Source organism: Cervus elaphus, chromosome 1 (assembly GCF_910594005.1).
Source record: "Cervus elaphus chromosome 1, mCerEla1.1, whole genome shotgun sequence".
NCBI lineage: Eukaryota > Metazoa > Chordata > Mammalia > Artiodactyla > Cervidae > Cervus > Cervus elaphus.
In genome coordinates this window covers 28,038,354-28,051,139 of record NC_057815.1, presented here as the reverse complement: position 1 = coordinate 28,051,139, position 12,786 = coordinate 28,038,354, and positions in this window count along the sequence as shown.

Genomic DNA, 12,786 nt, shown 5'->3' with positions numbered 1-12,786 from the left:
TATGTACCACATCTTCTTTATCCATTCATCTTGCACATTTAGGTTGCTTCTATGTCCTGGCTATTGTAAGTTGTGCTGCAATGAACACCAAGGTACATGTATCTTTTTGAATTATGATTTGTTCATGGTATATGCCCAATAGTGGGATTGCTGGGAATGACTTTTTGTGCTTTTTTTAAATACACTAAAATCCACTAGCATGTCTTGCAGTTTGAATGACTATTTTCCCCATAGAAGATTTTGTAATATCATACACTGATAATTGGGAAAATATTAGTTCATGAGTTATGAAGATTTTCTGAATGTTGATGCATTTTATCATACACTATCAGAAGTTCACAGTCCCTAATATTATCAGAAAAGTCATTAAGTCATTATATATCAGGACACTGTCATGGTTATGAAGGTAGATACAGGTTTTCCAAAATTATAATTTTTACTTGAAAGCTAAATTTTTCTCATTAGCCATCAATATTGGTTGTTGTTTTCTTGAAGAGACAGGCTCACTTTGTTAAGTTTTGAGAAAAATGTCCGCAAAGTATCTGAATCTATATGATCATTATTTTTGGTTAATTATTCTTTCAGGTAAGACTGATGCTATTTGAAAAAAAAAAATTAGGTCAACTCTCAGTTCAGATCATTGAATGAACACTTTTTCTTGAAACCACTCTTATTTTTTGGTATGTAGCAAAAGTGCTTTATGTGCAGTGCTTTGCAGAGCAGTCTTACAAGTGGCAGCAGAAAAGAAACCAGGTGATGGTGGTTGTGGCCATGGCAGGGACACACATGTACATTTTCCTCCTTTCAAATATCAGTCTTAGGCTGCCTACTGTCCAATGTCTGAATATGATTGCCTTATATATATTTGTCCTATTTTTAGAGATGTTTGTAGCATGAGGTAAATTGGGAATCTTGTATTCTGTTATGGTAGAATCAAAGTTCAGATAGTTTTGAACAACTCACTAATGTAAGGGATGTGGATATTATGTAACATATTTACTGATTAATGTACAGAAAATGACACACAAACAAGTGTCAAGGAAATTACGAATATGTTTGCTAAATAGACACATTTAAAGTGTGTTTCCCACCTCAATTCCCAATTTTTGGCAAGGTCACAATAACTGATACTAATACAAAAACAAACAAACAAAAAACCACTTTTATTTGAAGGTTGGCATATTACTCCAGTAGGAAAAAATCCATCTATCTTGCAAACATAAAAGAGCAAAGACAAGTTTCATGCACTTTTAAAGGTAAGTAGTTGATAGTAGATTCTATTATTAAATCTAGTACTAGGCAATAGACTGGTAATAAAAAAATACTGAATCTAAGTGTAAGATTATATGTATGCAAGAGATAAGTAAGGAATACTTTAATGGTGTTTAGATTATTATTCTATCAGGCTTCCAGTGCTGTGTTGATTACTTAAAATGTCTATGAAAACCTAATATACATTTTGACTAATCTCAAATATGGAGAATAAATATGGTAATAATATTGTCTTTAGAAGCTGAAGATCCAAGGGCAAGTTTTTAAAGAAGAGAGAATGGTTATAAATAAATGGGAAGTTTATTCATTAACAAAATGAATAGAACTGAGTATCTACCAAGTTCTTAGGGGCTGTGGAAGCAGAGACACTTCAGAGAGGATACTACTCCTTCTCTAGGAGTTTGCTAAGTAAGATGCATAAATAAATATATAATCACAAGAGAGAATGAAAGCATTTTTTCCAGAGGTTTTATGAGGTATTTTGAGAGTAGAGATATGACTATATTTTTCATTAAGGAAGTTAGAAAAATCTCCAGGGAAGCAATGACAGTTGAAGAACACATTGAAAACTTAGTAGACGTAGAATGTTAAAGGACAAGAAAAGAGATCTCAGTACTAAGGATCACAGGAGCAAAAGTATAAAACCAAGAGGAAATATTGTTCACGGAACTGTAAACAGACCACTGTTTACAAAACTGGATCAAATGATAGGAGACAATACTCAAAGGCTGAAATAAAATTGAAAGTCCTCCTCAAATCAAGCAGCTATCAAACCAAACTTGGGTCCACTTGCCCTTTTGTAGTAAAGCCAATCTACTGACACCAGGTTGTGGTGAAAAGTGCAACATTTATTGCAGGACACCAAACAAGGAGTCTAGGCGGCTAGTGCTATATTATCTAGGGTGAAACAGATCACCAGCCCAGGCTGGATGCATGAGACAGGTGCTCGGACCTGGTGCACTGAGAAGACCCAGAGGAATTGGGTGGAGAGGGAGGTGGGAGGGGGGTCGGGATGGGGAATACATGTAACTCCATGGCTGATTCATGTCAATGTATGGCAAAAACCACTACAATATTGTAAAGTAATTAGCCTCCAACTAATAAAAATAAATGGAAAAAAAAAAAGGCTTTCAAGGAAAGTTTTTAAAGACAGAGTAAGTGAAGAGGTTTGTGGCGTGTGTGATTAGTTCATGGGCACTATTCTGATAGTGGTGGTGAGGTAATTGGTAGTCAACATCATTGAACTTCTGACTCTAACCTGTCTGGAGTCTATGTGCATATGGGAAGCATACAGTTAACTTTTTTCACCTGTTGGGGTTTTTAGTATCAGCAGAACAGCTCAAAGGACATGGCTCATAATATTGTCTATAGACTTTGAGGAAAAACTAAAGGTCCTGATTTTGTTTAATGGTTAAACAATTATTATTTTATCTTGCATGACATTTTCTTTTATTTACGTATTTCTTCACTTCTCTGATTAAGTGTACTCTTTGGAACTCATGGAAGACCTAGGATGCTAAAGATTTTCTACATGTCTGAAGGCAGATGGAGAACATGGTAGGAGTGGGGTGGGAATCTGTTCTTGGAAGGCACCATAGGGTTCTTCTTGGTTACAACACTAAGGAGTTTTAACTTAGAGGTGGAGCCAAATGTCAAAAAGGATCTGTTGTGATCCAATTCCTCTACACCTTGCCTAGTAACCAATATCTATTGATCAATTTGTTCAGGAAATATTAAGCATTAACAGAGTGCTAGATGCTATGTTAGAAACAGGTCATTGAACAGCAATTACTCGAGTCATTGTCCTTTTCCTTCTGGAGTTTATTGTCTGTGGACAAGATAAACAATAAAAGAATCATGATATATTATGGGATAATTGCTAAGATAAAGGAAAGACTAGCTACTTTTTAGGGATACCTAAGAAAATCTGATGATAGTGAGAAGAGTATGTAGGTTAGGGAAAGTTGTTTGTAAGTTGAGACAGAAAGGGACAGTTAACCCAGAAAATTGTGGGATGCAGTTATTAGGTATAATGGCCAAATAGGTGAAAGACTAGGAACCAAAAAGCTCTTGGGTCAAGTAACTGAAAGGTGCTTCAAGGCTGAAATATCTGTGAGCTATTTGCAAAGGAATGAGGTATAATATTTGAAGACATTATTTTTAATGTTAAAATATCATAAAATTATGAGAGGTTAAGCATGAGAAGAATCATTTGAAGCATTTGAAAAGATCAATAGTGGGAAGAACTGTTAGGAAGCTATTCAAAAGTCCATCAAGAGATGGTGACAGTTGAGCTGGGGCAGTAATGGAGTTGGAAAGAAGGACATAGACTGGAGATATAATTTTGGATTAGGATAAAGAACTGCCATAAGTTGATCAGACAGTTAAGGTCCCAGAGTTTAAAGAGAGAGTGAGGTGTAGTTGGAGATGAATTTTATACTTATGTTCTTCCTAATGTCAGCCATTAAAGGGGTAGGGGGTTTGAGCAGCACAGGACAGGAAGAATGGGGAAAAGTTAGTTGAGTTTATAGCATATTGAGAGCCTCCTTCTTACAGATCATTAGACAGAGATAGGCAGATTAGATTTAGGTCTATTAGATAGAAAGACCTAAAAACAGTCAGGAAAAACAAGACCAGGAGCTGACTGTGGCTCCAATCAGGAACTCCTTATTGCCAAATTCAGACTTAAGTGAAGAAAGTAGGAAAAACAACTAGACCATTCAGATATGACCTAAATCAAATCCCTTACAATTATACAGTGGAAGTGACAAATAGATTCAAGGGATTAGATCTGATAGACAGAGTGCCTGAAGAACATTGGACAGAGGTTCATGACATTGTACAGGAGGCAGTGATTAAGACCATCCCCAAGAAAATGAAAGGCAAAATGGTTGTCTGAGGAAGCCTTACAAATAGCTGAGAAAAGAAGAGAAGTGAAAGGCAAAGGAGAAAAGGAAAGATATACCCATCTGAATGTAGAGTTCAAAAGAAGAGCAAGGAGAGATAAGAAAGCCTTCCTAAGTGATCAATGCAAAGAAATGCAGGAAAATAACAGAACAGGAAAAACTATAGATATCTTCAAAAAAATTAGAGACACCAAGGGAATACTTTATGCAAAGATGGGCAGAATAAAGGACAGAAGTGGTACGGACCTAAAAGAAGCAGGAGATATCAAGAAGAGGTGGCAAGAACACACAGGCGAACTGTACAAAAAAGGTCTTCACGACCCAGATAAACACAATAATGTGATCATTCACCTACAGCCAGCCATCCTGAAATGTAAAGTTAAGTGTGGGTCTTAGGAAGCATCATTACAAACAAAGCTAGTGGAGGTGATGGAATTTCAGGTGAGCTATTTCAAATCCTAAAAGATGATACTGTGAAAGTGTCACACTCAATATGCCAGCAAATCTGGAAAACTCAGCAGTGGCCACAGGACTGGAAAAGGTCAGTTTTCATCCCAATCCCAAAGGCAAGGCCAAAGAATGCTCAAACTACTGCACAATTGCTCTCATCTCACATGCTAGGAAAGTAATGCTCAAATTTCTCCAAGCCAGGGTTCAATAGTATGTGTACCATGAACTTCCAGGTGTTCAAGCTGGATTTAGAAAAGGCAAAGGAATCAGAGATCAAATTGCCAGCATCCTCTGTATCATAGAAAAAGCAAGAGAGTTCCAGAAAAACATCTACTTCTCCTTTATTGACTATGACAAAGCCTTTGACTGTGTGGATCACAACAAACTGGAAAATTCTTCAAGAGATGGGAATACCAGACCACCTGACCTGCCTCCTGAGAAACCTGTATGCAGGTCAGGAAGCAAGAGTTAGAACTTGACATGGAACAACAGACTGGTTCCAAATTGGGAAAGGGGTATGTCAAAGCTGTATATTATCACCCTGCTTATTTAACTTATATGCAGAGTACATCATGTGAAATGCCTGGCTGGATGAGCCACAAGCTGGAATCAATTGCCGGGAGAAATATTGATAACCTCAGATACGTAAATGACATCATCCTTATGGCAGAAAGTGAAGAGGAACTGAAGAATCTCTTTATGAAAATGAAAGAGGAGAATGAAAAAGTTGGCTTAAAACTCAACATTCAATAATTAAAGATCATGGCATCTGGTCCCATCACTTCATGGAAAATATGTGAGGAAACAATGGAAACAGTGACAGGCTGTTTTCTTGTTCTCCCAGATCACTGCAGATGGTGACTGCAGTCATGAAATTAAAAGACACTTGATCCTTGGAAGAAAAGCTATGACCAACATAGACAGCATATTAAGAAGCAGAGACATTACTTTGCTGACAAAGGCCCACCTAGTCAAAGCTATGGTCTTTCCAGTTGTCAGGTATGGATGTGAGAGTTGGACTATAAAGCTGAGCACCAAAGAATTGATGCTTTTGAACTGTGGTGTTGGAGAAGACTCTTGAGAGTCCCTTGGACTGCAAGGAGATCCAACCAGTCCATCTTAAAGGAAATCGGTCCTGAACATTCATTGGAAGTACAGGTTCTGAAGTTGACACTCCAATAATTTGGCCACCTTATGGGAAGAACTGACTCATTGGAAAAGACCCTGATGCTGAGAAAGATTGAAAGTGGGAGAAGAAGGGATGACAGAGGATGAGACGGTTGGATGGCATCACTGACTCGATGGACACGAGTTTGAGTAAGCTCTGGGAGCTGTTGATGGACAGGGAAGCCTGGCATGCTGCAGTCCATGGATTCACAAAGATTTGGACAGTCAAAGTGAATGGTGAGTGAAAAATATATTTCTGTATGTTAATAATAAAAAAAAATTGTTGTTTGTAAACACATAATAACCCCAGTGATCAATAGCTAGCAAAAGAGCAAACTTATTTTGTCATAAATAAATGGTAAAATTAGTTGTACTTCAACTGCTGAGTCCTCTATTCAAGCTACTGGAATGAAAGTTTTTACTGAATTGCAGCCACCTCTCTTAGAAACAAAAAAGAATTTGTTAGATAAGAAATGTGTCAACATATGATAATGGCAGCTGTTCATCAAGGCCCTCCTACTTTAAGGTCTTGCAATTGGGAGAGTGCCAATCACTTCTAAAATAGTCATTCTGTAAAAAAATAAAAAAAAATAAAAAAATAAAATAAAATAAAAAAATAACAAAAATAAATAAAATAGTCATTCTGAATCTTATATTTATCTGCACAATATAATATGTCCCATTCCATGTTGATGTTATTTGCTTCTCTGTAGCTTTCAACCTGTTCTAGATCCTCTCTTTTTAGTGGCTCAATTTAACTATTTCTCTGCTTCCATCAACAGTAGTATTTTGGAAATAGTACAGAGATTGCAGTTTGGACAAGTCACTTAATTTTGGTTTTATTATCTGGAAAGTGAAGAGAATCCTGGTAGAGCACTTATGAATTAAAATACCGTGCATGTAAAGCACCAAATATAAAATGTGTGTTGCAGTTTGTAGGCACCTCGCAAGTGTTTAAGTAATGTGCAACTTCTTTCCTTAAACTCTTTTTCTTGGAATTCCTTCTTGTTCCTGTAAGTTGCTTCTATGAGAGAAAAAACTGTGTGTAGATACTCTGGGCTCTTTACCCTCTTTCTTCAGGGAAGAGCCAAGCATGAAGGAAAAACAGGGTGTTTTAGGTTGACAACGATCATCAAAGCTAATGTTTGTACAAAATTATCCACTAACATTTTTATATTATTAGCTCACTTGTCGTTAATGTAGAAAGACCTGAATAGGATAAATAGACCATAACATGTGCAATCATTATATATATATTTTGACTTTGAATGCAATGTGTACCAAGGTCAATAGTAATCAGATTTCTCAGTTGAAAAGTGGAAAATCTATGAGTGACCCCATGAATCAGATTGCATGGCATTTACTATCTTTGACATGAAGAGATTAATAGAGAATTTATTCTGTTTCATCAATGTAGATGCTTATCTGAAAAACTGTTCTGTTTTCTAAATAATTTTGCGTCAATTGATACTAAATAAGATCTATATCCCCCTTGTGAATTAAAATTAGTATCTTTGCTCACAGCTAATCTAACATTTTAATTTTCTTTGCATGAATTCTATTTTTGTAGGATCCTGAAATGCACTCTTTTCAAAAGGACGTTTTTCAAAAAGCCCAGATGGTACCAATAATTATTTATTATCTTTAGCTTTCACCATTATCTGTCATCCAATCTGTGATGTTATAAATCTGGTTCAGTACACAGAGTTGCTGTACCAAGTTTATGAGAAAAAATGCTCATGTAGTACGAGGTTCAGAGGAATCTAGCACATTATAAAGGTAGAACTACTTTCCAAGCTTTAATTAAAAGTCCAAAGATTGTGCTGACTTTGTATTAGAGTTTTATGAATAGTTGCATATGCTCTAATCTTTTTATTGTTGTTGTTCCTTTCTAATTCACTGAATAATGCCCAAGTGTATTTCCATTAAAAAAAAAGAAAAAAAGAAAAGTGAAAATGTTAGTCACTTAGTCATGTCTGACTCTTTGCAACTCCATAGAGTGTAGCCCACCAGGTTCCTCTGTCCATAGAATTTTCGAGACAAGAGTGCTGAAGTGGGTAGCCATTCCCATCTCCAGTGAATCTTTGTGACCCAGGGTTCAAACCCAGATCTCCTTTATTGCAGGCAGATTCTTTACCACCTGAGTCAGCAGAGAAGGTCAGAACTTGTCATAACATGAATTCAAGTTTCCTTTTCCTCACTGTGAAGCTGGGAGACTTCATCCACAGAGGTGCTTTTGTCAACTTAATAACTAAGATCCTTTAGCAAATTTTCTCTTGAAGGAAATTATGGAATTCTTTCTGTTAGTGGGGGGTGTCTTACTAGAATGTGATCATCAAAGTCAAGAAATTCCTGTTTTATTGTTTTTCACTTCAGCCCCCAAAGCAGTAAATTTCAATACATACCAAGCTATTTCTAGTTTCTGGAATCTTCTTTAAACACTTGTGTACCTGTTAAAGTTATTTATTCACCAAGCTTTTCTTTTCAAACAGAATTTGTCATTCTGTTGGAGTGTTCCCTTACCACTTTCTGCTTATCTGTGATATAATCCTTGTTGCATTTTCTTATGATTTGTTTTTGTTTATCTCTACTGTTAATGGTAACTGAGGACAAAGTCTATACTTCTACTGTAAATCTTTGTCTTCAGTATCTAGCAGGGTAGAGTACATATATTATCTATTCAAAAATATCCTTTGAATTAATTGATAATTAACATTCGTGGGTGCTATTATGTTTATATATGCTTGTGTACACCAGTCATAGAGCATGCCTTATTGTTAACACATAATATTTCAGTGGGCAGCTAAAACTATTAATTTTCTTTTCTACCTCCTTTTTCTTTCTTCTTTTTGTATTATAGATTGCTATTAGATTTCTTTTCCTAATATGCAAAAGGCAATTAAATTTTAAAAGATCTAAAAAAGATTTACAATATTTTTAAACATTTTATAAAACTCTAACATTGGGTCTTGTTACTCAGTGTTTCACCCTATTAAAATATTTAAAAAATAAAATACCTCACCTAAAATTATTTTTGAAAATTTGATTTAAAGACATTTATATATTTATTTAAATTGTTCAGAAGCAGCTGAATAAATGATATAAAGCAAAATTCAGAGCCACCGGAGACCTTCTTCCAAAATTAGGCTAATTTACTAATCAACTCATTGATTATATCAAGTTACCTAACTGTGAATCTATTTAGCTGTAATATTATCTAGCTCATATTCCTGTACACTCTCTGCAAAGATTTGATAAAATTTTTTTTCTAAAAGTTTCTTAAGATTAGAATGCTATGCTCAAAAGTACCATAATCTAGTATGTCTATAGAAAACAAGTGACAGTAACATGATTGATGGTGTAAAAACTTTTGAAAATTCTGTTTCATAAAACCAATGAGAATCCTGGGAAAATTGATGAAATCAACATTTCCAGAACTACATAAATTAAACCAAAACATTCATCCTTTTTGTAAGCATTTATTCAAGAGAAACAGTTCAGTCTTCATAAGCACAATGAGTTTGTGGTGTTTTAAATTACTCTGTTCCCATTATTCTTGTCTCTGTGGTATCCTTATAAACCAAGAGCCACATAGTCTCTTTGAAAACCAGTAATGTAGCAGCCACTGGAGAATGTGTATGAGATTGGAGCACTTTCAAATCCCGAGTCTCAGCTTTCATTATGTGCACTGTGTAGCAGTTACCTAGAAAGTACCGCTTACAACTTGTCTTTATTTGATCTGATTCAGAGCTCATTCAGTGTAAACAACATTTTCTCCAGGGGAACATTTATCGAAAACAAACAGAGGTATTTACCTGAGGTAGTGATAACTACTGAGTCAAAGGAAAAGCTGATTATAATTTAAAAGGAAAAGCTTCTGGATATACCCAGAAGAAGTTTGAAAAGATCTGACTGTACCTGTGAATCTAGAAGTTCTTTCATACACATAGATCTGCATTCATATATAAAGCTATGTGTATGTTTGGAAAAGACCTGAGAGGACCCTGAACTCTTATCTCTAGAAGACCTTGAAGTTCTGCACAAGAAGGAAGTGAGGGCTAAGGCAGAGTTGTAAACTACCAGACTGAGTGCTAAGGCACGCCCCAACAGACACGCAGAGACCTTTGGGGAAAGTTGGAGACTTAGTGGTTACAGGCACTCAAAGAAATCTATGTTCAATTTTTAACAGGTGATTTAACTGAGCAGAGGCTTTAGTGACCCCACCCTACAAAGAACACAGGCTTTACAGACTTCATTCGGGAAAGTCACTAAGCAAATTATAAGCAGCAGAAATTACAATATAAAGAAACAACATCAACAAAACCCTGGGACTTCTGCAAATTGATTTGCAAAATGGCCACATTATATAACTTATAGTGTCCACTTTTAACGAAAAGTTAAGTAAAGAAAAAAGTATGGTCCCTCAAAGGAAAAGTGAAGTCAATTTTCATGTAATCTTTGTGGAAATATCCCTGAGGAAAATCAAATATGCATTTACTAGACAATGACTTTAATTTAGCTATCTTAAATATGTTCAAAGATGAAGAGGATAACAAGAAAAGAACAAATATCTGAATGATTTGTCACCAAGTAGAAAATATCAATGAATAGATAGAAACTGTATTTTAAAAAGACTAAATAGAAATTCTAGGATTGAAAGGTATATGATTTGAAATTAAAAACTTACTAGACCTACAAGAACTTCTAGAACTAACACCCCAAAAAGATGTCCTTTTCATTATAGGGGACTGGAATGCAAAAGTAGGGAGTTAAGAAACACTTGAAACAACAGGCAAATTTGGCCTTGGAGTACAGAATGAAGCAGGGCAAAGGCTAGTAGAGTTCTGCCAAGAGAACCCACTGGTCATAGCAAACATCCCCTTCCAACAACACAAGAGAAGACTCCACACATGGACATCAACAGATGGTCAATACCGAAATCAGATTGGTTATATTCTTTTCAGCCAAAGATGGAGAAGCTCTATACAGTCAGCAAAAACAAGACTGGGAGCTGACCATGGCTCGGATCATGAACTCCTTATTGCCAAATTCAGACTGAAATTGAAAAGGGTGGAAAAAACAACTAGACCATTCAGGTATGACCTAAATCAAATCCCTTATGACTATACAGTGGAAGTGAGAAATAGATTTAAGGGACTAGATCTGATAGACAGAGTGCCTGATGAACTATGGATGGAGGTTCATGACATTGTATAGAAGACAGGAAACAAGACCATCCCCAAGGGGGGGTAAAAAAATGCAAAGAAGCAAACCAGCTGTCTAAGGAGGCCTTACAAATACCGTGGAAAGACGGGAAGCGAAAAGCAAAGGAGAAAAGGAAAGATATACCCATTTGAATGCAGAGTTCCAAAGAATAGCAAGGAGAGATAAGAAAGCCATTCTCAGTGATCAGTGCAAAGAAATAGAGGAAAACAATAGAATGGGAAAGACTAGAGATCTCTTCAAGAAAATTAGAGAGACCAAGGGAACATTTCATGCAAAAATGGGCTCAATAAAGGACAGAAATGGTATGGACCTAACAGAAGAAGAAGATATTAAGAAGAGGACCAATAATACACAGAAGAACTGTACAAAAAAGATCTTCACGACCCAGATAATCACGATGGTGTGATCACTCACCTAGAGCCAGACATACTGCAATTTGAAGTCAAGTGGGCCTTAGGAAGCATCACTACAAACAAAGTTAGTGGAGGTGATGGAATTCCAGTTGAGCTATTTCAAATCCTGAAAGATGATGCTGTGAAAGTGCTGCACTCAATATGCCAGCAAATTTGGAAAACTCAGCAGTGGCCACAGGACTGGAAAAGGTCAATTTTCATTCCAATCCCAAAGAAAGGCAATGCCAAAGAATACTCAAACTACCTCACAATTGCACTCATCTCATACGCTAGTAGTATAATGTTTAAAATTCTCCAAGCCAGGCTTCAGCAATACATGAACTGTGAACTTCCAGATGTTCAAGCTAGTTTTAGAAAAGGCAGGGAAGCCAGAGATCAAATTTTAAGCATCTGCTGGATCATTGAAAAAGCAAGAGAGTTCCAGAAAAAAAATCTACTTCTGCTTTATTGACTATGCCAAAGCCTTTTACTGTGTGGATCACAACAAACTGTGGGAAATTCTGAAAGAGATGGGAATACCAGACCCTCTGATCTGCCTCTTGAGAAACCAGTATGCAGGTCAGGAAGCAACAGTTAGAATTGGACATGGAAAAACAGACTGTTTCCAAATAGGAAAAGGAGTACACCAAGGCTGTATATTGTCACCCTGCTTATTTAATTTATGTGCAGAGTACATCATGAGAAACACTGGGTTGGAGGAAGCACATGCTGGAGTCAAGATTGCCAGAAGAAATATCAATAACCTCAGATATACAGATGACACCACCCTTATGGCAGAAAGTGAGGAAGAACTAAAAAGCCTCTTGATGAAAGTGAAAGAGGAGAGTGAAAAAGTTGGCTTAAAGCTCAGTATTCAGAAAACTAAGATTATGGCATCCCGTCCCATCACTTCATGGCAGATAGATGGAGAAACAGTGGAAATAGTGGCTGACTTTATTTTTCTGGGCTCCAAAATCCTTGTAAATGGTGATCACAGCCATGAAATTAAAAGATGCTTACTCCTTGGAAGGAAAGTTATGACCAACCTAGATAGCATATTAAAAAGCAGAGACATTACTTTGCCATCAAAGGTCCTTCTAGTCAAGGCTATGGTTTTTCCAGTAGTAATGTATGGATATAAGAGTTGGATTATGAAGAAAGCTGAGCCCTGAAGAATTGATGCTTTTGAACTGTGGTGTTGGAGAAGACTCTTGAGAGCCCCTTGGACTGCAAGGAGATCCAACCAGTCCATCTTAAAGGAGATCAGTCCTGGGTGTTCACTGGAAGAACTGATGTTGAAGCTGAAAGTCCAGTGCTATGGCCACCTCATGCGAAGAGCTGACTCTGATTTGAAAAGACCCTGATGCTGGGAA